At 38.0% G+C, this 25,338-nt stretch overlaps 1 non-coding gene across 1 annotated transcript; it reads right to left on the bottom strand.

Moving 5' to 3' along the window:
* Window positions 1-24,970: 24,970 nt before the first annotated feature.
* Gm25160 lies at window positions 24,971-25,072 on the bottom strand. The gene has a single exon (XR_003947666.1). It is a non-coding gene; the product is annotated as a U6 spliceosomal RNA (small nuclear RNA).
* Window positions 25,073-25,338: the final 266 nt, after the last annotated feature.

Raw genomic sequence — 25,338 nt, 5'->3', positions numbered from 1 at the left:
CACTATTAATTTCACAAAAATTGGACAAAACCGATAATAACAAACAGTAGTATAGATGTGTGGATATGAACCATCAGAAACAGGAAGAGGCTTTGTAGCCTATGAGCACCCTCAGAGATGATTTAACGGTATTAATATGAGCTTGAAGCTGATAAAGCAGTAGTTTGCAAGAGAGATATAAGAAATAAAATGTAGAAGGTGTCATATGGCTTTATAAGATGTTGGCACTCTGACAATCTACCCATCTGGGAAGTTATGTAAAATTATACACATTTACTATTACTCAATGATTATTTATTGAATAACAACTAAATTTTAGATCCTATAACTGCGAGGGGGGATAAAGTGTGAATAGATTTTCAGATATCCAATTAAGTGCATAGTCACATCACTGTTTGGTGGTAAAAATATATTTGGTCTTACTTCATAGATATTCGATAAAATGGAACTGGTTCTCTTCATTTATTTATAACTCAAATGTCACTTAGCAGCTCCTTAAAGTTGTGTTTTGGAGAAGTCAGGATAAAATAACATTTATTTCTATATTAAATTGTAACTTTTACTAAAATGGCTACATCCACTTTCTCTCAAAAAGAAAAAGAAAAAGAAAAACCCACATTTCTATGTGTGATGTAGTCAATCTCTCTGTCTCTCTCTCTCTCTCTGTCTCTGTCTTTCTCACCCTCTCTTTCTCTTCCCCCAACCATGTGTGTGTGTTATATGTCTGAGAGTTAGATTGTACCTGAGGGTCCTTGCGGCCTGCGTCAGGCTAAATGGCCTGGAGCTTCCACAGACTCCCCTGTCTTCGTCTCCCATCTTCTCTAGAATCTTGAGAATTAGAGGCACATACCCCAGCACCTGGTTTTGGTTGTTCTGGGGATTCAAAATCAGTTCTTCACACTTGTGTAAGAAACACTTTAATCCTCCAAACCTTCCTCATGTTGAGCCCATTTAATACAGTTCCTTGTGTCCTGGTGACCCACATCCATGAAATTATCGTTACTACTTCATAACTGTAATTTTGCTACTGTCATGAATCAAGTAAAAATCTGTATTTTCCAACTTTTCTCAGGTGACCCTTGTGAGAGGGTCATCCAAGCCCTTGACCCACAGGTTATGAATCTCTGCTAAGTCGTGGCCTTACCCCACGTACTTTCACCTGAGGTCTTATTCAACACATTTTTTCCCTTCCAGTCTCTTTCTATCTTTATCTTTTCATTCTTTTTCTATTTTCTTCTTCTAGAAATAATTTTTAGCAACTTTTTCATCTTCTCAAATTTCCATATTCTCTTTCATCTTCAGAGTGCACATTTAAAAAACAAACTTCCACTTTCTACACTGGCCAGTATTTCCACATCCTTCACTGTTCAAGTTAGGAATCAATTTCTCCAAGAGATGCCTGACCTTTGTCTAACATGTACACGCCACCAGAACTACTATTTGCTAAAACTTGCTTTTTGGAACACACTTTCAATTTCAGTAAAATCAGAAAAATATCATACTTGTTTACACAAATTGTTTTTAATTGGGGATGCTCATCATATACAGAAACTAGAATTTATGTAGAGAATGAAGGTAAATATTAAATGAATGGATCAATAAATATTTAGATTAAAATTGAATTTGCATACACATACATATATATATATATATCTCGTATACATAAAAGCACATATACATATATACAAGATATGTAAAAGATACCCCTAGGGTTTTAGGTAACATGGAATTAGTATACACAAACAAGTGAGATAGAGTCCTTTATATTAACACAGTAAAGCAGTATATTAAGTTATGTATATGTACTCTGGCTAGTTTATGTCATTGTGACACAAGGTAGAATCATTTGAGAAGAAAGAACATCAATTGAGCAAATGTCACCGCCAGATTGGCCTATAGGCAAGCCTGTAGGGAATTTTCTTTTTTTTTTTTTTTTTTTTTCCATTTTTTATTAGGTATTTAACTCATTTACATTTCCAATGCTATACCAAAAGTCCCCCATATCCACCCACCCCCACTCCCCTGCCCACCGACTCCCCCTTTTTGGCCCTGGTATTCCCCTGTACTGGGGCATATAAAGTTTGCAAGTCCAATGGGCCTCTCTTTCCAGTGATGGCCGACTAGGCCATCTTTTGATATATATGCAGCTAGAGTCAAGAGCTCCGGGTTACTGGTTAGCTCATAATGTTGTTCCACCTATAGGGTTGCAGATCCCTTTAGCTCCTTGGCTACTATCTCTAGCTCCTCCATTGGGAGCCCTATGATCCATCCATTAGCTGACTGTGAGCATCCACTTCTGTGTTTGCTGGGCCCCGGCATAGTCTCACAAGAGACAGCTACATCTGCGTCCTTTCAATAAAATCTTGCTAGTGTATGCAATGGTGTCAGCGTTTGGATGCTGATTATGGGGTGGATCCCTGGCTATGGCAGTCTCTACATGGTCCATCCTTTCATCTCAGCTCCAAACTCCGTCTCTGTAACTCCTTCCATGGGTGTTTTGTTCCCAAATCTAAGGAGGGGCATAGTGTCCACACTTCAGTCTTCATTCTCCTTGAGTTTCATGTGTTTAGCAAATTATATCTTATATCTTGGGTATCCTAGGTTTGGGGCTAATATCCACTTATCAGTGAATACATATTGTGTGAGTTTCTTTGTGAATGTGTTACCTCACTCAGGATGATGCCCTCCAGGTCCATCCATTTGGCTAGGAATTTCATAAATTCATTCTTTTTAATAGCTGAGTAGTACTCCATTGTGTAGATGTACCACATTTTCTGTATCCATTCCTCTGTTGAGGGGCATCTAGGTTCTTTCCAGCTTCTGGCTATTATAAATAAGGCTGCTATGAACATAGTGGAGCATGTGTCCTTCTTACCTGTTGGGGCATCTTCTGGATATATGCCCAGGAGAGGTATTGCTGGATCCTCCGGTAGTACTATGTCCAGTTTTCTGAGGAACCGCCAGACTGATTTCCAGAGTGGTTGTACAAGCCTGCACTCCCACCAACAATGGAGGAGTGTTCCTCTTTCTCCACATCCTCGCCAGCATCTGCTGTCACCTGAATTTTTGATCTTAGCCATTCTGACTGGTGTGAGGTGGAATCTCAGGGTTGTTTTGATTTGCATTTCCCTGATGATTAAGGATGTTGAACATTTTTTCAAGTGCTTCTCTGCCGTTCAGTATTCCTCAGGTGAGAATTCTTTGTTCAGTTCTGAGCCCCATTTTTTAATGGGGTTATTTGATTTTCTGAAGTCCACCTTCTTGAGTTCTTTATATATGTTGGATATTAGTCCCCTATCTGATTTAGGATAGGTAAAGATCCTTTCCCAATCAGTTGGTGGTCTTTTTGTCTTATTGACGGTGTCTTTTGCCTTGCAGAAACTTTGGAGTTTCATTAGGTCCCATTTGTCGATTCTCGATCTTACAGCACAAGCCATTGCTGTTCTGTTCAGGAATTTTTCCCCTGTGCCCATATCTTCAAGGCTTTTCCCCACTTTCTCCTCTATAAGTTTCAGTGTCTCTGGTTTTATGTGAAGTTCCTTGATCCACTTAGATTTGACCTTAGTACAAGGAGATAAGTATGGATCGATTCGCATTCTTCTACACGATAACAACCAGTTGTGCCAGCACCAATTGTTGAAAATGCTGTCTTTCTTCCACTGGATGGTTTTAGCTCCCTTGTCGAAGATCAAGTGACCATAGGTGTGTGGGTTCATTTCTGGATCTTCAATTCTATTCCATTGGTCTACTTGTCTGTCTCTATACCAGTACCATGCAGTTTTTATCACAATTGCTCTGTAGTAAAGCTTTAGGTCTGGCATGGTGATTCCGCCAGAAGTTCTTTTATCCTTGAGAAGACTTTTTGTTATCCTAGGTTTTTTGTTATTCCAGACAAATTTGCAAATTGCTCCTTCCAATTCGTTGAAGAATTGAGTTGGAATTTTGATGGGGATTGCATTGAATCTGTAGATTGCTTTTGGCAAGATAGCCATTTTTACAATGTTGATCCTGCCAATCCATGAGCATGGGAGATCTTTCCATCTTCTGATATCTTCTTTAATTTCTTTCTTCAGAGATTTGAAGTTTTTATCATACAGATCTTTCACCTCCTTAGTTAGAGTCACGCCAAGATATTTTATATTATTTGTGACTATTGAGAAGGGTGTTGTTTCCCTAATTTCTTTCTCAACCTGTTTATTCTTTGTATAGAGAAAGGCCATTGACTTGTTTGAGTTTATTTTATATCCAGCTACTTCACCGAAGCTGTTTATCAGGTTTAGGAGTTCTCTGGTAGAATTTTTAGGGTCGCTTATATATACTATCATATCATCTGCAAAAAGTGATATTTTGACTTCCTCTTTTCCAATTTGTATCCCCTTGATCTCCTTTTGTTGTCGAATTGCTCTGGCTAATACTTCAAGTACTATGTTGAAAAGGTAGGGAGAAAGTGGGCAGCCTTGTCTAGTCCCTGATTTTAGTGGGATTGCTTCCAGCTTCTCTCCATTTACTTTGATGTTGGCTACTGGTTTGCTGTAGATTGCTTTTATCATGTTTAGGTATGGGCCTTGAATTCCTGATCTTTCCAAAACTTTTATCATGAATGGGTGTTGGATCTTGTCAAATGCTTTTTCTGCATCTAACGAGATGATCATGTGGTTTTTGTCTTTGAGTTTGTTTATATAATGGATTACATTGATGGATTTTCGTATATTAAACCATCCCTGCATCCCTGGAATAAAACCTACTTGGTCAGGATGGATGATTGCTTTAATGTGTTCTTGGATTCGGTTAGCGAGAATTTTATTGAGGATTTTTGCATCGATATTCATAAGAGAAATTGGTCTGAAGTTCTCTATCTTTGTTGGATCTTTCTGTGGTTTAGGTATCAGAGTAATAGTGGCTTCATAAAATGAGTTGGGTAGAGTACCTTCTACTTCTATTTTGTGAAATAGTTTGTGCAGAATTGGAATTAGATCTTCTTTGAAGGTCTGATAGAACTCTGCACTAAACCCATCTGGTCCTGGGCTTTTTTTGGTTGGGAGACTATTAATAACTGCTTCTATTTCTTTAGGTGATATGGGACTGTTTAGATGGTCAACTTGATCCTGATTCAACTTTGGTACCTGGTATCTGTCCAGAAATTTGTCCATTTCGTCCAGGTTTTCCAGTTTTGTTGAGTATAGCCTTTTGTAGAAGGATCTGATGGTGTTTTGGATTTCTTCAGGATCTGTTGTTATGTCTCCCTTTTCATTTCTGATTTTGTTAATTAGGATTTTGTCCCTGTGCCCTTTAGTGAGTCTAGCTAAGGGTTTATCTATCTTGTTGATTTTCTCAAAGAACCAACTCCTCGTTTGGTTAATTCTTTGAATAGTTCTTCTTGTTTCCACTTGGTTGATTTCACCCCTGAGTTTGATTATTTCCTGCCGTCTACTCCTCTTGGGTGAATTTGCTTCCTTTTTTTCTAGGGCTTTTAGATGTGTTGTCAAGCTGCTAGTATGTGCTGTCTCCCGTTTCTTCTTGGAGGCACTCAGCGCTATGAGTTTCCCTCTTAGAAATGCTTTCATTGTGTCCCATAGGTTTGGGTACGTTGTGGCTTCATTTTCATTAAACTCTAAAAAGTCTTTAATTTCTTTCTTTATTCCTTCCTTGACCAAGGTATCATTGAGAAGAGTGTTATTCAGTTTCCACGTGAATGTTGGCTTTCCATTATTTATGTTGTTATTGAAGATCAGTCTTAGGCCATGGTGGTCTGATAGGATACATGGGACAATTTCAATATTTTTGTATCTATTGAGGCCTGTTTTGTGACCAATTATATGGTCAATTTTGGAGAAGGTCCCGTGAGGTGCTGAGAAGAAGGTATATCCTTTTGTTTTAGGATAAAATGTTCTGTAGATATCTGTCAGGTCCATTTGTTTCATAACTTCTGTTAGTTTCACTGTGTCCCTGTTTAGTTTCTGTTTCCACGATCTGTCCTTTGAAGAAAGTGGTGTGTTGAAGTCTCCCACTATTATTGTGTGAGGTGCAATGTATGCTTTGAGCTTTACTAAAGTGTCTCTAATGAATGTGGCTGCCCTTGCATTTGGTGCGTAGATATTCAGAATTGAGAGTTCCTCTTGGAGGATTTTACCTTTGATGAGTATGAAGTGTCCCTCCTTGTCTTTTTTGATAACTTTGGGTTGGAAGTCGATTTTATCCGATATTAAAATGGCTACTCCAGCTTGTTTCTTCAGTCCATTTGCTTGGAAAATTGTTTTCCAGCCTTTCACTCTGAGGTAGTGTCTGTCTTTTTCCCTGAGATGGGTTTCCTGTAAGCAGCAGAATGTTGGGTCCTGTTTGTGTAGCCAGTCTGTTAGTCTATGTCTTTTTATTGGGGAATTGAGTCCATTGATATTAAGAGATATTAAGGAAAAGTAATTGTTGCTCCCTTTTATTTTTGTTGTTAGAGTTGGCATTCTGTTCTTGTGGCTGTCTTCTTTTTGGTTTGTTGAATGATTACTTTCTTGGTTGTTCTAGGGCGTGATTTCCGTCCTTGTATTGCTTCTTTTCTGTTATTATCCTTTGAAGGGCTGGATTCGTGGAAAGATATTGTGTGAACTTGGTTTTGTCGTGGAATACTTTGGTTTCTCCATCTATGGTAATTGAGAGTTTGGCCGGGTATAGTAGCCTGGGCTGGCATTTGTGTTCTCTTAGTGTCTGTATAACATCTGTCCAGGCTCTTCTGGCTTTCATAGTCTCTGGTGAAAAGTCTGGTGTAATTCTGATAGGCCTTCCTTTATATGTTACTTGACCTTTCTCCCTTACTGCTTTTAATATTCTATCTTTATTTAGTGCATTTGTTGTTCTGGTTATTATGTGTCGGGAGGAATTTCTTTTCTGGTCCAGTCTATTTGGAGTTCTGTATGCTTCTTGTATGATCATGGGCATCTCTTTTTTTATGTTTGGGAAGTTTTCTTCTATTATTTTGTTGAAGATATTAGCTGGCCCTTTAAGTTGAAAATCTTCATTCTCATCAATTCCTATTATCCGTAGGTTTGGTCTTCTCATTGTGTCCTGGATTACCTGGATGTTTTGAGTTAGGATCCTTTTGCATTTTGTATTTTCTTTGACTGTTGTGTCGATGTTCTCTATGGAATCTTCTGCACCTGAGATTCTCTCTTCCATTTCTTGTATTCTGTTGCTGATGCTCGCATCTATGGTTCCAGATCTCTTTCCTAGGGTTTCTATCTCCAGCGTTGCCTCGCTTTGGGTTTTCTTTATTGTGTCTACTTCCCCTTTTAGTTCTAGTATGGTTTTGTTCATTTCCATCACCTGTTTGGCTGTGTTTTCCTGCTTTTCTTTAAGAGCCTGTAACTCTTTAGCAGTGCTCTCCTGTAAATCTTTAAGTGACTTATGAAAGTCCTTCTTGATGTCCTCTATCATCATCATGAGAAATGTTTTTAAATCTGGGTCTAGATTTTCGGTTGTGTTGGGGTGCCCAGGACTAGGTGGGGTGGGAGTGCTGCGTTCTGATGATGGTGAGTGGTCTTGATTTCTGTTAGTAGGATTCTTACGTTTGCCTTTCGCCATCTGGTAATCTCTGAAGCTAGCTGTTTTAGTTGTCACTGTTAAGAGCTTGTTCTTCAGGTGACTCTGTTAGCCTCTATGAGCAGACCTGGTGGTAGCACTCTCCTTAGTTTCAGTGGGCAGAGTATTCTCTGCAGGCAAGCTCTCTTCTTGCAAGGCAGGTACCCAGATAACTGGTGTTCGAACCAGACTCCTGGCAGAAGTTGTGTTCCACTCACCAGAGGTCTTAGGGTCCCGTGGGGAGTCCCGTGTGGGCCCTTGCGGGTGTTGGGCAAGACTCTGCTGGCAAGGTAGCCCGGGGCTCGAGTCTCGAGTCGAGCAGAAGGGACTTGTGCCCCAGATCAGGCCCGGGTAGCCTGCTTCCCTATGTACCGCAGTCTCAAGTTCCGCGCGATTGGATTGGGGCAGGCACTGTGATCCACTCACCAGAGGTCTTAGGGTCCCGTGGGGAGTCCCGTGTGGACCCTTGCGGGTGTTGGGCAAGACTCTGCTGGCAAGGTAGCCCGGGGCTCGAGTCATGAGTCGAGCGGAAGGGACTTGTGCCCCAGATCAGGCCCGGGTAGCCTGCTTCCCTATGTACCGCAGTCTCAAGTTCCGCGCGATTGGATTGGGGCAGGCACTGTGATCCACTCACCAGAGGTCTTAGGGTCCCGTGGGGAGTCCCGTGTGGGCCCTTGCGGGTGTTGGGCAAGACTCTGCTGTCAAGGTAGCCCGGGGCTCGAGTCTCGAGTCGAGCGGAAGGGCGGGAATTTTCTTGATTAGTAATTAATGTTGGAGGGTGTGGCCCATTGTTGAAAATGGCACACCTGTGTAGGTAGTCCTAGACTTATAAGAAAGCAGGCTAAGTCAACAGAGAGGAACAAACTAGTAAGCAGCACTACTGCTTCAGTTCCTGCCTCCTGGTCTCTGCCTTTAATTTCTTCTCTGATTTCCCAAAATATTGGTGATGTGGAAAAACAAAACCCTTTCCTCTTCAAGTTGTTTTATGTCATGATGTGTTTCACAGTGATAGAATCTCTAATTAAAGCAACATATAAATGACAATCACATAGGTGTCTTCCTTTCAGAAATAAGCACTCAGATAACCAATGAGAATGGAAAAAGAAGGACATATCACCATGAAGCTAGCAGAGCTTCTGAAAATCACCAAGCTTGGGTTCAGTTTGTATTCTCGTGTTATACTCTAAAACCACATGGCAAGGCAAGCAAAAATTTGCAGGTTGTTAGAACCATTGTCTCAGGCCATTCCTTTCTAGGTAGCAAGGGAAGTCACACTTGGCAAATACACAGTACAAGCAATGCATTAGGTAAATCAGTAAATGAGTCAGTTTGGAATAATTGGTCTCTTCTATCTCATTCTCCTTCAGGCAGAGAACCCAACAAGGTCTTGTCTCACAGTGTAGATGCTGCTAGGTGTTTGAAGGAAGTAGAAAGTCACACTGAAAGCTTCAGATGAGTCACTTCACATGGACTTGGTGGTGATGGCTGCACCCCAGGAAACCAGGAGGAAGTGAGTGATTGGAGAGGTGCTAAGGCAGAAGAGAGGTAACACTGAAGGCTCTGAATTAAGGTCAAGGGTAATCTTGTAGTACAGGCTTTGTTAGCAGTCCATACTATTAAGTGATATAGTCAGAAAATACATGAGCAAAAGGCAGAACATGGAGGATTTTGGAATTTGTCATTTGGTCTGAGGGAAATAGAGAGTTATAGGACACTTTTTGAGACAAAAGTATCATATTGGGTAGATAATAACTCTGACAGTAGTATAGACAATTTATTACAGAGCTCGAAAGTACTTCACTATAAAATATTAAGGTCTTTCAAAAACAATTAGAAGTAATTAAATTCACTTTCATGTAAAAAAAACTAGAAATTTTATGTGCGACAAATATTCTTTAATTGCATCTTTAATTATATGTAATGTATATATATCTGTTTATATACAATACTGAAAAGTCTATAGAAAAATCACAAATGAACATTTATTTAATTTATAGCCTCAGGCCAAATATGTAGGAGATATATACTCAAGTATATATCTAGATTAGGGTGAGACCCTTTTAAGTATTTGTCTGTGAATTGATTCTATATTTAAGTTTACACATATGCAAAAGGTTTATGTAGAGAAAGTTTCTATTGCATTAGGATATGCTTTAATACATACAACCAGTGTGGTTCTGGTATTAACAGGCAGGAAACTGAAAGGACATATGACATTCATGGCTTGAAATTTTTCATTATATACATATTGACGGGAGAAATTTCCTTACTTAGCTTGTAATTGGGTGTGTTTTCCAGTTCATTGTGGAAATGTTGTAGATATATCAAAGAATGCAATTGAAGCAGCTGTCTTTATTTTGAAATCCTCGAATGTCTGATTATTTCACCCTGATTAAGCAGCAGCTTATGCTAACCTTGGTGAATGGATTGCCTGTAGAGTCAGTCTGCATCCAGTGCTATGACAATTTATAATACAAGAGCAGCACAAGACCAGGCTGGCTCTGGAGTGGGGCGGTGAGAAAAAGGACTGCTATGGTCGGCAGGGTGTACATTTTTCTTAACGCAAACATTTCCATTTCCAGAAGCTCACTGCTCCTCTTTCCCCAGGCATTTTGGCTTTTATTTACAGAACAAAGTAAAGATGTGGTGTTCAGTCACAGGTTTTCTAAGTGTTACCAACTGCAAAATGGAAGGATAGTTTAATTGACACATAAGAACTTAAAACAACCGAAGTTCTTCCTTCAGGCTCTGATACTTAGAAGCCCAATGAACCAAATAATTGATTGGGGTTTCCCAGTGGCTTGTATGCATTCAGTTTACTAGGTGACTTAGATAGCTAGCTTGTCTATGTGTCTACTCTGAGCATGGCTTAGCCCAGGCCACTTTAGTAACTAATTTTTAGGTGACAACGGATCTATCTATCTATCTATCTATCTATCTATCTATCTCTATTGATCTATCTGTCTGTCTGTCCACTCATTTGGAGTCATAATATAGCTATGTATCTCACACTGCCTTTGAACTTGCCCTTTTCTTAGTCTGCTCTTTATGTGTCACCATACCTAGCTCAAAGGAACAACTACAACCGTGAAGAGATTCTTCAGTGAGATCCGCCAACTAAGTGGTGAAAGTGAAGAATCCACCAGAAGTACTATGGGAAAAAGTCAAAGAGCAAACCGAGTCATTCCTGGTAACAATTGCAAAGGATGGAAAGGGGAAGAGAGTAAATAATCAACATTTAGGATAAGAATAAAAGACTTAATTGTGGTACCAATTATGTTTTTTTGAAGTTTTTAAAAAGTTAATATTATTTTTTATGAGTACAACGTGGCTGTCTTCAGACACACCAGAAGGGGGCATCAGATCCTATTACAGATGGCTGTGAGCCACCATGTGGTTCCTGGGATTTGAACTTAGGACCTCTGGATGAGCAGTCAGTGCTCTTAACCACTGAGCAATTACTTTAATAAGCTGGAGAGTGGACAACCAGAACTGAAAACTTCAAGGGGCTGGAATTTCCCACAAAATTCATCTTTTTCAGGCATATTGAGGTTCATCCTAAATTATCACATAAAATAGTTACACCTTGGCTTCTATGATTCATCATTAGGCTGGGTTCTGAGTTCATCTCTTTGATTTGCTAGCTGCCTTAACATCTCACAATCTAGGATATGAATGCCATAACCCACTACTTAATGATCTCTTTTTTAGAGGTCTGTGTTACCTGCAAGGACATGCCAACAGTTACCCTTGTTGGTACCCTAACAACTCCTTGACTTGGTCTCTGAAATTGTGCAAGAGCATCCTCAGCACCTGGTGAGTGTTCCATCATGCTGTTCCCCTGATCTTTCTTTCACATCTATGGCTTCCGTCTCTCTTTCTGGTTGAATTAAATGGAATGATAGCATAAACAGCACAGAATTAAAGATAAGGATGATTTAAAAAACATTTCCAATTATTTTGCTTTAGATGCAAATTTCTTATGTCTAGGGAGTTTCCTGTGTGGGTTTTGAGTTCTTTTATTTAGAAATATCCATTTTAGTTCATTTATGCATGTGACAGCTGCTCTCATACATTGTCTTGCAAAGAATATTTTGTTGTTTCTTGTGTGTCTTATCTGTGAACATTGCATTGTTAACTCTCTGCAAAATTTTGAATTGTTATTCTTACCTGTGTTAATAATAACTACCTCAGAAGCAAGTGCAAAGGAAGATAAACTTCTTTATTGAGGTTAATTTTCTCCAAGAATTTCCAAGGTATATTAGGTAGTGGGTCCATGCTGGGGTGATGAGTGTCACCAATGTCATTGCTTTGTAGCCAGCACAGTTTTGGAAAATTTGGGGCCTAGAGATATAGCTCAGTTGGTAGAGTGCTTGAGTAGTGTACACAAAAGTTTTAAGTTTGAGACCCAGTCTCATAACTTGTAAACTACGTATTTTCTAACCCCAGAACTTCAGATGCGGAGGCAGGAATGTCTGGTTCTTCCTCTGCTATTTTCAAACTTAAGACCAAAATTGGCTCATAATACCAGGCTTCAAAAGACAAAATATAATTGGTGTCCATTATAAAGAGTCAATATGGGGAATGACACTTAATGTGGCAACATTGATGACCGTACAAAAACACTTTGAAACATAATGTGGAAGATTTTATTATTTTTATTATTATGAAATGGAGTCAAGAGCTTACAAGACACAGACATATATGACCATTTAGCATAGACAGTCAGCTTGTGCAACATTAATACTCACTGATGGGACTCATTTTATCATGGTCTAATTATTGATACAATAAGATCTGGACCGTTTTGAAAATAAATGTACATTTATCTTAACTTGGTTTAAGATGACAGTGAAGCATGGGTGTCATTTAGAGAGGTTTAAAACTGTTAATATTTTAAGGTTAAAAGATGCACTTAAGTGAAGCAATTAGAAAAACTGACAGGAAGTAAAAGTCTCTAGACAAACATTAATTTCCCACGAATGCCATCTCAGACAAGAGGAAGAAACTCTCCGGCCCTATATGTTAGCAGATTCTACTTCTTGTTTTACATGTCTGCTCAGTACACAGGTACCAGGTCACAGGTGGAAGAAATTGAGGACCATTATATAGTGTAAATGTTTACAATATATCATAATTACTGACACACCTGTGGTAAGTAACTGAGGTTCTGAGGCAAGCAGGCTGAAAATGCTCAGCAGAGAACGCAAGGAATGAGACACATTTTCAAGCTGCCCTTGGATGGGATCCAAATTACATGTTCTGTATGCCGGAAGAGCCATTTGCAAAGTTCTTGACATATTTGTCTGTAGTGTTTGTGTTCCACTCACCTGCCAGCCACTTCCCCATCTCCTAATATTTGATAACCTCTAGGCTCAGAAATTATAGTCTTTGCCACCTTGTTTGCCCTTCTGAAAACAGCTTGCACTTAACTTTCAAGTCCAAAGTGACTAGGTATTTCCTTGACTAAAAGGAAGCTACAATTGATAAATTAAAAAGTTAGGAAACATTATAATGTCTAAGTTAATAATTTTTGTACTGTCTCCCAACATAAGTGAGTTATGTATTATTGTTGAGTCATAATTAGTTCATTTTTCTCAGTGACTCGGTTTTTTAAAAATATTTTTAATTAGGTATTTTCCTCATTTACATTTCCAATGCTATCCCCAAAGTCCCCCATACCCTCCCCCCCACTCCCCTACCCACCCACTCCCACTTTTTTGCCCTGGCGTTCCCCTGTACTGGGGCATATAAAGTTTGCAAGTCCAATGGGCCTCTCTTTCCAGTGATGGCCGACTAGGCCATCTTTTGATACATATGCAGCTAGAGTCAAGAGCTCCGGGGTACTGGTTAGTTCATAATGTCGTGGTGTATGGGAAATACTGCAAAGGAACTTGACCTAAGATTGCATAGTCTAACAGATATGTGCCTTACCTTAATCATTCCTGTAAGATTCTAGGGAAATCAACCTCACTGAAATCAAGAATATGCTCTAAAACATATTCTGAGATTATATAAAAAGACAAAATAGCTAGAACAGAGATTGTTCAGAGGGTAAATGCAGTTTCAGCTAAACCAAGAATCTGAGTTCAATTTCTGGGTTCCACATTTTAGAAAAACGATTCCTGCCAATTGACCTCTGATTTTCATATGTGTACTGCGGCATATGCACTACCCCCTCCCAAATAAAATACTGTCAAATTTTCAAGGAAGTTGTGAGACTAATTCAAAGCTCATCAGAGAAGCAACCACAGGTTTTCATGTTCCTCTCATCGGTCTGCCTGTCAAACTCATCTTCAGTCTCACTTTTCATCTCCTTAATTCCATCTACTTCGTATTTTTTACTTATTCTTCACATGATTATATAAAGGGGAGATGTAAGCATTTCACAAAGAATTTCAATTTAGAAGTTAGAGTAATAATAAAAACAATGTGTATGATTTTTGCCTTGGACTAGTCTATTCTTTCCCACCAAAAACCATTTACTTATAAGCAAATCTTAAAATAAAAAGGATCTAATCCTCTAGAGAAATAAAGTCAGAGATATAACAAAAAGAAAGCTACATCTTGGTTGTTGAAAGTCTCAGAAGTAGTTGTGAACAACTAAGCCAGGTCTAATCATACTTAATTATGTTCTTCTCAGCTTTAAAGTTAACATTTAAAACTGAAACTGGACTCAAGGGTCATAGGTGCTGTAAAAGAAATTTGCAAATGCTGCACAGGCCAGTGGGGCTGGAGGCTTGATATGGTTTTAAGAGAGAGGAAAATCCTTACCCCATGAACCCAGTGAGAAAGAAACACAGCCTGAGGCTATAGCAACAGGGAATTAATGAGCCACAGGCCATAAAGCCTAATAGAGAGCAAAGCATATTAATGAGCTTGAAGCTCATGTTCCCCCTCAACCAATTAGTCTGTGAAGGCCTGCCTGGTGTCCTCTCTCTGACGCCTCTTTACTGTGTCTTGCACACTGCTGCCAGAGAATCCTGCCATTTCACAAGTCAGTTCTGTCATGGAGAAACTCTAGTCTAGAATGTTTTGTCTTGCAGTGCCATTCAAACTTAGATATCTAAAGCTAACTTTTCATTTATCATAAATCTCTTTTTCCAAAAATCAAAATGGATCTCCAGTATGGCACTCCCCTAGGGCAGAAAATCCAACACACAAACACACACACACACACACACACACTCGTGCTAGCAGGACTTAAAGAGGCCATTGCACAAGAGGGGCCTTGTTGAAAGGTGGGTGAGTTAGTCATGGGTTGGGACTTGTGTTTGAGAGGAATTAGAGCAAAACCTTGGGATCATGCAGACTATCTCTACAGGGGCACCTCCAACATCTTCAGTTTGCCTTACTTCAACAGTGTCTCCTCCAATCATTTTGCCCCTCATATGGTTTGTTGAACTATCAAAGAAAGAAAACTGTGATTTGTTCATTTTCCCAAAACTTCCCAGGAAAGGAAATAAAGGAAATGAATCCCCAGTGGCTGCAGCCTTTTATCCTGTTGTTCAGCCAGACATTTTACCACATTGCTGTCTAAATAAATCATTCATTTATAAGTTCCTTTGGGTTTTTAGACAAAATGATCTCTTAAAACAAAATGTTCTTTCCATCACGTTCTGCCTGTTCAGATCCCACTCATTCATCAAGAACCAACTTAAACATAAAATTGGCTCTACCTCCATGTTTTCTGCCTCTGCTTTTTATAAACGCCAACTTGTATTGTGCCCGTGATAAGGAATAATTAACTACTGAGTGGTCAGAACTTTGCAAAAGAAAGGGACTACAGTGAAAATGTTGGTGCCGATGATAACAGTGTTTTGTTTTGAGAGTTGTTTGGAGAGTTTAACACACTTCACACTAAGTAATATTGACTACTGGTTGTGGACTCATGCTAGTAGGTTACAGTTCACGAACTCTAAATCCCACAGAGTTCAAGCATGGTCTTCCATAGTTGAGCATGCCTATGCTGAAGTATGATGCTTCTCTATTGTTGAGCACTGTTTTCGGTGTATTTTGCATATTCTGGGTCTCTAGATTCACTGCAATAGAAGAAAATGCTGAACTCTTGCCATTCGTGTGTCAGAGTCAATGGTGAGACCCATCCAAGTCTGAAGTTGCCGATACAGATGGCCATGGAACGAGGAAGAATTAAGTGGTGCAGAAGCTCACAGAGCTTTGCTGAGCCACAGGGAATGGCTAGCACAAGATGGGATTTATCAGATTTGTTTGGAGTTTTGACTTTGCCATATGGGTTCAGACAAAACTGAAATGCAAAACAGAATTCTAAATCATTCAAAGCTGTGAATGAAAACTGGCAAGTTTTGTAGTCTCAACGATGAGGTAGAGACCAAGAACTGAAAAGGGAGGTAGCACACAAAGAAAAATATATCTGAGTGTCTCTAACTCATGCTTGAAAAATCTCTGTATACAAGACATGCTAATCAAACATGAAGGAAAACAAAGATTAAAATGAAGGAGAAGTTTTTTTGGTAGTACTTACATCATTTCTGTCTTTCCAGATATACTTTTAGTCCTTTGCAATATTCCTTTAGGAGCTTCTCCTCCCACCCTCCCCTATTCCCTGGGGACTCCACCTTACTTTGTAGTGCTCACTCAGGATCCTCTCAACTCTTTATCAAACCTCTCAGACTGCCATTCTCCTCCACCTCCATTCATTTGAATCAGCTGCCAATCTAGAGAAACACTTGTAACCAGGGACCATCCCATACGCCACCCCCCAGTGGCCACACTAGGTTTGGGACTCAGGTAATTCAATTTCACTGTCTCTCTTTCTGGTCTCTCCAAAGTTACTTTTAGACATGGTTGAAAGAGCCCATCCTTCTACCTACCATCCTTCTCTGCGAATCCTGCCTCTTGGTGGAACCATGATCCTTCTAACTCTTTCCCACTGATTGTCTTAGACTTTCTTCTCTAGTCCATCTTCATTCTAATGTTTCACCCACAAACCCACAAACCCTCTTTAGCATGTCCTCTGAAGCCACTGTACTTGCCCAGGATCCATCATGATTATCATCATCATCACCATCATCAAAAACAACACTAAATAGATTACCAACTCAACAATGGCAGGATCACATATCTTCACCAAGAAGTACTTCAAACATTCAAATGCCTAGATTCCAGAAAAAAAAAAAAAAAAAAAAAACGAGCATTAAAAAGTCAAAATAAAATGTCACCTCTAGAAGCCAGTAACTGTATTGCAAAGGGCCCTGCAAAATGTAATTTAGTTTAGGCACAAGACAAGGACTTCAAAACAGCAATTATGATATGTTCAAAGACCTTAAACAGGAAATGAATAAATGTCTTCATGAAGAGCATGAAAAAAACCCAAATAAACAAAACCATAGTTGAATAAAAAATGAAAACATTTCAAGATATGAAAGTTGAAATAGAATCACTAAGGAAATCCCAAACTGAAATAAAATGAAACAAAACTTAGGATGTTAGACAAAACCTTAGAGGAAAGCCTTCACAACAGATTTTAAGACATGTAAGAGAGAGAATTTCAGGTCTTGAAGACAAGGTAAAAAAATGAATAGCTCAGTAAAAGGAAATGTTAAATAGAAAAAATTCAGGCTTAAAACATCCAGGAAATCTGGGACACTCTGAAAAGATCACACCTATACCTCCAAATAATAGGGACAGAGAAAGGAGAAAAACCTTGGTCAAAGGAGCTGAAAATATTTCTAACAAAATCATTGAAGAATATTTTCAATAAAAAAGCTAGTGCCTATCAAAGTACTAGGTACTAGAACCATGCAGAACACCAGACAGAACCAGAAAAAAAAATCCCCCATGACAGATAATAATCCAAGCACTAAAGGAGAATAGTAAAAGCTGCAAGTGAAAAAGACCAGGATACATATAAAGGCAGTTGATTAGAATAATACCTGACTTCTCAACAGAAATTCTAAATGGCAGAAGAGCCTTCATGGATGATCTTATAAACTCTAAGACACCACAGATACCAGTCCAAACTACTATCCCCAACAGCATTATCAATCATAATCAATGGATAAAGAAAATGATTCTGTGATGAAAGCAAATTTAAGCAACATCTACCTAAATCTACCTACCAACCGACCTCTATAGAAATTACTAGAAGGAAAATTTCAATCTAAACAGGTTAACTATAACAAGAAAACATAAGAAGTAAATAATCCAAGCCTAGTAAATCCAAAGAGGTGGGTAAAACCTGTACAATAAGAACACTATAACAAGAATCAGTAAACAGTGTTCACTTATAATTCTCAGTATTAATATTCCCAACTATCTAATAAAGAGACAGAGACCAGCATATTGGACTGAAAAACAGTTTCCAGCTTTCTGATCCATAAAAGTATGCATTTTACCATCGAGCATAGATATAACTTCAGGGTAAAAGAATGGAAGAAGATATGCTAAGCAAATGAACTCAAGGAGAAAGCAGTTAGAGCTGTTTAAATAACTGCCAAAATAGATTTCAAACCAAAACTAATCATAAAAGACAGAAAGGGATACTATATGCTCATTAGCAGAAAAAAATTCCCCCAAAAGGATACTCAATTCTAAAAATTCATGCAACAAGCAAAAGCTCACCAAAAGGGCACTTTACCATGAAAAGAAATACTACTATAGCTTAAGTCCCATGTTGACCTTTACTCACTCATAGTGGGTGTCCTACATAGTCCACTCTCACAGATATCTAGGTCATTCAGACAAAACATAAAACAGGAATACTAGAGTTAGTGTTATGAATGAAGTGTACCTAGCAGACATCTACCAAATATTTCACTCTAATACTAAACAATATAATTTATTCTTTGAAGTTCAAGAAACTTTCACCAAGATTAACCATGTTTGACACCAATAAAGCTTGAAGAAATATAAAAAACTGAAATAACACCATGTATCCAATGCATCAAACATGGATTAAAGTTGGATATCAAGAACAGTACAAACATTCGAATGTACACAAATTCAAGGAAACTGAAACACTCAATGTGGAAAGAAAAAAAAAGGGTCAAGGCAGAAATCAGTTTCCTTATATAATTAAATTAAAAAAAAAACATACCCAAAGCTATGGAATACAATGAAGACAATTCTAAGATGCAAGTTCATATCACTAAGTACTTATCCAACTACTACAACAACAGAAATTTGGAGAGCTCTCATATTGTTTTCTCAGCAACACACATATAAAAAAAAAGGAGGAAAAATAAACACAAAAAGAAGAGATGTTAGTTCATATTGTTGTTCCACCTATAGGGTTGCAGACCCCTTTAGCTCCTTGGGTGCTTTCTCCAGCTCCTCCATTGGGGGCCTGTGATCCATCCAATAGCTGACTGTGAGCATCCACTTCTGTGTTTGTCAGGCCCCGGCATAGCCTCACAAGAGACAGCTATATCAGGGTCCTTTCAGTAAAATCTTGCTGGTGTATGCAATGGTGTCAGCGTTTGGAGGCTGATTATGGGATGTATCCCCTGGGTATGGCAGTCTCGGAGTTTGTGTCTCTAGCTGCATATGTATCAGAAGATGCCCTAGTCAGCCAGCATTGGGAAGAGAGGCCCCTTGGTCTTGCAAACTTTATAGGCCAGGGCCAAGAAATGGGAGTGGGTGGGTAGGGGAGTGGGTGGGGAGGAGGGTCTGGGGGACTTTTGGGATAGCATTTGACATGTAAATGAAGAAAATACCTAATTAAAAAAATAAATTATTAAAATAAATTAAACTCTGAAGCTCATATAGCCAAAAGAGAGAGAGAGAGAGAGAGAGAGAGAGAGAGAGAGAGAGAGAGAGAGAGAGAGAGAGAGAGAGATGTTAAAAAAATCAAACTCTGGAAGAAATCAATAAATGAGAAATGACAGCAAAAAGCAATTGAAAAAAATCAATTCAATGAAGAGTTGGCTCTTTGGGAATATCAACAAGATAGACAAACTCTAAGTAAAATTAACTAAAATACAGAGAGAGAAGGTGCAAATTAATAAAATTAGAGATAGAAACATAACATAACAAATATTGAGAAAATTCAGAGAATTAAAAAGGACATACTGTAAAAATTTTTATTCTGCTCTCCTGGCAATGGTCAAAGTGACACCTTGTTAGTGGTGTTATATCAGTCAGGTTCAGAGAAAATGGCAGTTATTTCTTCATCCTAGCTTGATGTCTGACTTGGTAGTCAAAGCTGTCTTATGCCTAGGTCTCATAAAAATCAAATCAAATTAAAGCAATACAATTCAGGAAGAAGACAGAGATCTGGGACCCACCATGACACCCACATATGGAAACTCCAGAGCAAGGCACAGTTGGTCTATGGACACATGCTAGCATCATATACTACATAGCACAGATAGAAGATGTTGCCCTACCTTTAGCTAGAGCTACCTCAATGTGCATGTATGTCATTGTCAGAGGGGACAGAGAGAAAGGTGGAACATCTTGAGCATTATGAAGAGAGATGGAACTGAAGACTCATGGGAGGAAAGGAGTAACATGGTCTAAGTGGCCAGCCCCACCACCTCACTCAGGATATTTTCAAGTTCTATCCCTTTGCCTGCAAATTTCACTAAGTCATTGTTTTTCATAGCTGAGTAGTATTGCATTGTGTAAATGTACCACATTTTCTGTATCCAATAGTTTTCTCTATCCTGGGTTTTTTTGTTATTCCAAATGAATTTGCAAATTGCTTTTTCTAACTCTATGAAGAGTAGAGTTGAAATTTTGATGGGGATTGCATTGAATCTGTAGAATGTGAAAACTATTCTTAACAATATAAGAACTTCTGGGGGAATCACCATGCCTGACCTCAAGCTGTATTACAGAGCATTGTATGGTATTAGTACAGAGACAGGCAGGAAGATTAATGGAATAGAATTGAAGACCCAGAAATGAACCCACACACAACACCCAATTTTTGACAAATAATCCAAAAACACCCTGGGAAAAAAATACCTTCTTCAATAAAATGGTTGTGATCAACTTCGATGGCTACATGTACAAGAATGCAAGTAGATCCATCTTTATCATCTTGACATAATTGGACCAAATATCCTAGATCTGGAAGGAGAGAAAGTCAGTAATGGTTTTGAACTCATTGTCATAGGAAAAAAAAAAAACTTTCTGAACAGGACACAGGTAGCCCAGGTAGAAAGAACAGCTACTAAATGGGACCTCATAAAGCAGAGGTTCATGTATGTCCTTTGTCATACAAGGCAAAGAACACCATAATTTAAGCAAAATGACAGCCTACAAATGGGAAAAAAAGATATTCACCAATTATATAACTGATAAATGGTTACTACCTAGCACAAACCCCTAAAAAGAACTGATAATCAAGGAAACCCAATTTAAAACAAGCAACACAGTTCAAAAAACGTTGTACAGTACAAAACAGAGAGTTTTCAAAAGATGAAACACAAATGCCCAAGGAACACTTAGAGAATGCAGCCTCCTTAGCCATCAGAAAAATACAAATTAAAACTATTTTGAGATTTCATCTTATCATAGTCAGACTGACCAATGTGATCAATACAAGGGAGAACTCATCCTGTTGAGCACATCATGTTGAGGCTGCAACTTTGGACAGCCACCATGGAAATCAGTGTGGTGCTTCCTTGGGAATCTGAGAATAAGTATACTTTAAAGTTCATATATACAAATCTTGGGTACATACCTACAGGACTATATAATCTACCACAGGAATGCTTGTTCATTCATGTTCACTGCTGCTCTGCTAAGAATAGTCAGAATTTGGAAACAACCTAGATGTCCATCAACTGATGGATAGATATTCAACTGTTATTAAACAGACATTATGCAATCTGCATCTAAATAAGTGGGACTGGAAATAAAACCACCCTAAGTGAGGTAAATAGACCAAAAATGGACAAGTTCTGTATGTTTTTCATATTTGTGGATTTAAACTTTAAGCTTCTAATGTATTGCTACAATCTAAATAACCACAAAGGTTATCCATTGGTTAAAAACATAGGAGGAAAGGATCTCTCAAGGAAAGAGAAATAAAGAGGCAGTATAAACTATAATAGGGAGATTAAATAGGGATGACTGTAAAGAAGGGTAAAGAAAGAAATACAGGGAGTGACCCTAACAACCAATTAAAAACCATATGGAAACTTAACTACTGTAAAAGCTTCCTAAAATATACACATATAGGAAAGGAATTTAAATGGAACCAAGTAATATGGGAGACAATGCCTCAATTAGACATAATATGTTACCAAGAAAAATCGCTAGTTCCAGGATTAAGTTACATGTTGAGCAGTTGGCCAAAGTGGCAGTTTGAAAACACCTCAAACTCACAGGCTATCTGTCAAGGCTATAATTTGTTTTCTACAACCTGATAACAAGGACCTCCTGAAGATGATAGCACATACGTCATCACATAAAAAAAAAAAAAAAAAAAAAAAAAAAAAAAAAAGGAGCTGGTGGCTAACTAGAAGCTTCACTTCTAATGACTAGTGTTAATAGTGATGGTAGGTACTGTGCATGCCACCAGAGGAGAAAGGTAGTTATCAGTATCTCCCAGCTACAAACCCTGTGACACATAACAGTGACAATCCTACAAGATATATTTGTTCAGTAGTGGCACCAATGTTATTAATAGTGATTTAAGGTCCAGTCAATGAGATGAAACCCACATCTTACATTGCTAAGGTTGACAGGACCCTCAGACTATATATTTCACAGGTCTTATGGGAAAACATGCTATCATTCTGTTAAAGAAATATAGCACTGTGATGGCTCCAATTGTTATATTGCTATAGGTCATAGGCCAATGCCTTGTTTAACCCATATCAGAGAAACAAATTCTTGCAGGAGATGTAACTTAATGCAGAGACTCACAACCAGGTAATGCAGGTAAGTCATGAGAGACTTTGGATAACTCAGTACTAAAATGGATGTGTTCTTCATAGCCTTTCCAACAAGGCTCAGGGACGCACACAGAAGAAAAAGTGGACATTATTATTATAGCTTGAGGTAATAGATGATTCCAAGGAAACAGTGTCTTCCTGATAAAACAGAACTGATGTACACAGTTACTCACAGAAGATATAGCAGCATACACAAGACATACATAGCTTCAAGCCAATCTGGTCCCGCACTCAAAGGGGGAAGTGCACAAGACATTTTACCATTAAGAACTGTCTACAGTTGACACTGGCAAGGGAAAATTATTTTTCTCAATGTAGATTCAACGGCAATGTGAACCACACTTCAGGTTCTGTGCCCAACAGGAGTTAACAATTTGTATATTTGTAGACTTTTTATTTCATTTTGCTTTATTTTGGCATTTTTTTTATCTTACTGGTCTTTTGTTTGTTCTGTTTTAATTTTTATGTTATTGTGCTTTTTGAATTTATTTGTTTCTGAATTTTTGTTTGTTTTGAAAAAATAGAGACAAAGAACATGAATGTGGGCTAAATCTTGGAAAAATTTGAAGGGGAAAACATATTCAGTATCAATTTTAGGAGAAAAATTTCAATAAAAAATTTTAAAAATTACAAGTATAGTTGGATAACCTCTTATAATGGGGATATGAATGTGAATACAATAATATGAATTTCATCCAATAATCATCATCTTCTGGACAATAAATTTCTGGACAATAAATAAATTTTATTTGAAAAACCACTAATTGTGTATTAATTAGGTATATTAGAATAGTTAGCCTAGGCATCTTAGTTATGAACCATGTATACTATCTCTTAAAAGCATTGTCATATGTACATTGATGTTCTTCATATTTTTCTCTTTGAAACAATAGTGACAGATAAAAAAGTTTTAAATATTAATACAGAACATGGTTTTATTATTACCAATACTTTTGCATTTATTAACTCATAATACATATGGATAACATTATACATTCCAATATATGTTATGATCATATGTACATTTCTCTTTTTTGTTTTTGTTTTGTGTTTTTGTTTTTTTTTTTTTGAGACAGGGTTTCTCTGTATAGCCCTGGCTGTCCTGGATCTCACTTTGTAGAGCCTGCTGGCCTCGAATTCAGAAATCTGCCTGCCTCTGCCTTCCAAGTGCTGGGATTAAAGGCATGTGCCACCACCGTCCAGCTCGTATGTACATTTCTAGTATCTATGTGTAAAGGAACTTATTTCATTCATTTTTAATTATTATATTAGTTAAAATGACATCATGAAGGATCCTCGTTTTAGTTATTATGTGACTAAAAATGTTAAAATTATCAAATAAATCACGGTGTAGCTGATGTGTTCTCCTTTGGTTTGTGTTTGTATTTAATAATTTTGCTGCTTTCCAGAATTTTTGCAAGCACTCTACATTTTGAATAGTTTGTGGTTTTTCTGTTTTTGTTTCCATATGTTGCAAAGAGCAGTTTTCCTACTGAAGGATGAGGACTCTACTTGTCTGCTGGTGTAAGCACAACTATTCAGATTGTATTAGGGGTTATATTAGTATAGTAAAATGGTAGTTGTTTAGTCTCCACAAAGACTCATGACTTCACTAGTCATGTGTAGTTTGTTTTCTAATAACAGACATAACTTTTTTCATTGAGTGGGTCTTAAGTCTGATTAGAGAGCTGTTCATTACTGCCAAAGTATGTTCGCCGTTATTGACACTTTAGGGTTATTGTGGCATGATTGTTATATTTGTGTCTCATAGGTGGCATAGATGAGTAGGTTGTTCACTGACTTTGGAAGCTTACATGACACCTTCTGGTACCATGAACCTAGTCTTCAGAAGAAGCCATTCAGGTCAGTTCTAGCTGAGGGGCATCTAGTTTCTAGACTTGAAGTGATGGTGTCTTCACCAATAGGTAGTTACCTTCTACCTCTGGGGGTAGGATCAGGGAAACCAAGGGTAATAGGAACGGACTGTAATGTGTTGGGGGGTCTATTGGACCACCATACCCAACAACCCAACAGAGGGTTTCTCCTGTCTGGTACTTCTGTTAGGTAGTCTTTGACATTTAGAAGACACATAGTCAAGATGATGATGATGATGTGTGTGTGTTGTTATGTTTTTACTTTTAGGTAGTTAATAATATAATTATTATATAATAATAATAATAATATAATGTTGTTCAGACATCCTTAGTGTTATTTTGCCATGTTCACTTCTCTATTTAATCCATCTCCCCTCCTTAATTAGAGCTCCTTTTTTCCATTTTAATGTGAAATAACCAGAGTACTTGTATCCTGTTAGTATCTTTTCGGTTGTTCTCCCTTGCCTCTCTCTTGGCAACTGTCTGTTTTTACTGTTCTATTTTCTACATTTACTCCTAGATATGTGCTTCCGTTTGAAGATGTTAGGAGCCTGTGATGGGCGAACATGTGGCCTTTCTTTCTGGGTATGGGTTACCTCATCTAATAAGATTTTTTGCAATTCCATTTATTTATCTGTAAAAAAGTATGGAAACATCATGTATTTGTGTGTCCTCCCTGTTTAAGACCATGCTAATCTTCTCTACATTGTACCCATTTTAGTACATGCTCTGCCAAAATGTTCTGTGCAATTCTTTTAGTCTTATTTAAAATTAGGTTAATGATTTTTGGAAATATTTTACACACACACACACACACTCATAAGTTGATTTATTTGTTTGGGCTAAGGGGTGCTCAGTGAGACAAACATTTTATGTGCACCTGTGAGAATATTTTCAGATGACTTTAGCTATAGACTTACTAAACTAAGAAAAAGAGTCATCTCCACTGTTTGTGAACATCATCTACTCTGTTGTAGGTTTCAACAGGAAAAAAAAGCAATAGAAAA

Source organism: Mus musculus, chromosome 8 (genome assembly GCF_000001635.26).
Source record: "Mus musculus strain C57BL/6J chromosome 8, GRCm38.p6 C57BL/6J".
Taxonomy (NCBI): Eukaryota; Metazoa; Chordata; class Mammalia; order Rodentia; family Muridae; genus Mus; species Mus musculus.
Note: the sequence above shows the minus strand (reverse complement) of the source record. Positions and strands in the feature narration are given on the sequence as shown.